We start from the raw sequence: 2,167 nt of genomic DNA on the forward strand, positions 1-2,167 counted from the left end.
AATAAACAGCATGATCTTACAGATTATATTTTCATATAGGCAATTATTTGGCAAACTAATTTTAAAAAAGAGAAATGGAAAAAAGAGTTTTTCCTAATGCATCAAAGAAAGTCACGTTTTCTCTTAATTTTATATAAAAAAAACTGGAAGTAAAAAACCACACCCTGATATAAATGACTGGTCTGGCTAAGAATGAGTAATTTAGTTAGCCAACCAAAACCCACTACATTAATAATCTAAACAAGTTTAAAAAGTAAATTTTGGGGAAGTAACTATGGATTTCAATCAGAAAGACAAGCAAAATCCTATAGGACTTTAAAAGATCATGTAAGACAAAACATTTTAGAATAAGAATAAATTAGCAGTTTTCAAATAGAATGAAAAACTTAACTCGTGAGGTTATTATAAGCATTTCCTCTTTAGATTCCTATAGAACCAGAATATTAATAAGAATAAAGTGCTGGATACCAAAATGGCGATGGAATAAGTGCAAGCTACATTGACATGCTCCCAGGACCAAACTGGACTTACAACTAAACTACAGAAAAACCATCCTGAATAATCAACTGAAGACTAGCTGGAGAGAAACTGAAAACCAAGAATGGAAAGTGAAAACTGCATAGAGAATAGTAGAAAGTGCGGAGGTGCAAAAGGGCTGGCCGGGCTCCCACAGACAGCACCTGAAGTTCTGAAGGGATATCTCAACTGTGGGGGGTTCCCACTGAGAACTCTAGCATCTAAACCCCAAGCTGGGCTCCCAAGCCCAGAGCACCAGAACTGAGAAAGGTGCCCACATAACATCTGGCTGTGAAAAGCAGCAGGGTTGCTATCTGCCAGGGAGAGATGGCTAGAAATGCAGGCACCCTCTAAAAGGGCCTTCACACAAAATTTCATGTGCAGCCAATCACCTTGGGCTCCAGTAGAGGGAGGGCAGAGTGAACTGGAGTTGGGTGAGCAGAAGCCAGGGTTGGAGGCTCTGGGGTTAGACCTTGAAAGGCAGTCACCCTGGTTTCCTGTGCTGAGTCATTCCCTCATGCTGCAGAGGACAACTTTCTCAGACAGATCTTTGCTACCCAGGCAGTTTTTGGAGAAAAGGCAGTTGCCCCACCCTATTGGGAAACCCCTTGCCCACCCTGTGTAGTTTCTGAGGCCCATTAAGAGACTGAGAATAATGATCAGCCTGCAGGCAGAAGCAATTGCCCCACCCTGTTGGAAAACCTCTCACCCCACACTGTGGTTGAGAGGCTAATCAACACTGAATACAAACAGACTGCTGGCAGAAGCAGGTCTCTGGAGGCTTTGAGTCTTTGTCTGATATAATTCATGGCCCGGGCCTAGGAAAAGCAAACCTCAGTGCACATCTTGGTCTTTTCCAAAGGCACTCAGTCCCAGCAGAAGGAGTCACACTCTGTGGATTGCCGATAGCTCCAAACAGAGTACTCAAGGCCAGTTGGGAACAGCGTCTGACACTGACCTGCACTAGAAATTGGGAGGTGTAGCAGATCTACCTAGTATATAGACACAAATTCAAACAGGCAGCCAAAATGGGGCAACAAGAAAAAAAAAATAAGCCCCAAACAAAAAAACAAGAAAATTCTCCAGAAGAAGAACTAAATGAAATGGAGATAGGAAATTTGAGATAAAGAATTCAGAATAATGATGGCAAAGATGCTCAAAAGCATGAGAAAAGATATAATAACTATGAAGAATGACTTAGCACTAATAAAGAACACAGTGGAAGGAATACATAGCAAGTTAAGGGAAGCCAAGAATCAGATTAGTGAATTAGAAGACAGGGTAGAAAAAGAAAATCACTCAATCAGAAAACCAAAAAGAAAAAAAAATAGGTGGACCCAGTGATCCCACGTCTAGGAATATGTCCTAAGAGACCCAAAACACCAATCAGGATGAATGTATGCACCCCTATGTACATAGCAGCATAATTTACAATAGCTAAGATCTGGAAACAGCCCAAGTACCCATCAGTAGATGAGTGGATGAAAAAACTGTGGTACATTTATACCATGGAATACTATGCAACTGTAAAAAAGGACCTCTTGCTTTTTGACACAGCATGGAGGGACCTAGAGAGTATTATGCTAAGTGAAATAAGCCAGTCAGAGATAGACAAGTATCACATAATCTAACTCATATGGGTGGAATCTAA

The 2,167-nt window shown here is 41.0% G+C and overlaps 1 protein-coding gene across 10 annotated transcripts in view; it reads right to left on the minus strand.

Moving 5' to 3' along the window:
- The window catches only part of ERC1 (ELKS/RAB6-interacting/CAST family member 1), a 496,604-nt gene that overhangs the window by 282,424 nt on the left and 212,013 nt on the right, over positions 1-2,167 (minus strand). The window lies entirely within an intron of this gene.

This window comes from Myotis davidii, unplaced genomic scaffold (assembly GCF_000327345.1).
Source record: "Myotis davidii unplaced genomic scaffold, ASM32734v1 scaffold944, whole genome shotgun sequence".
In the NCBI taxonomy this organism is placed as follows: domain Eukaryota; kingdom Metazoa; phylum Chordata; class Mammalia; order Chiroptera; family Vespertilionidae; genus Myotis; species Myotis davidii.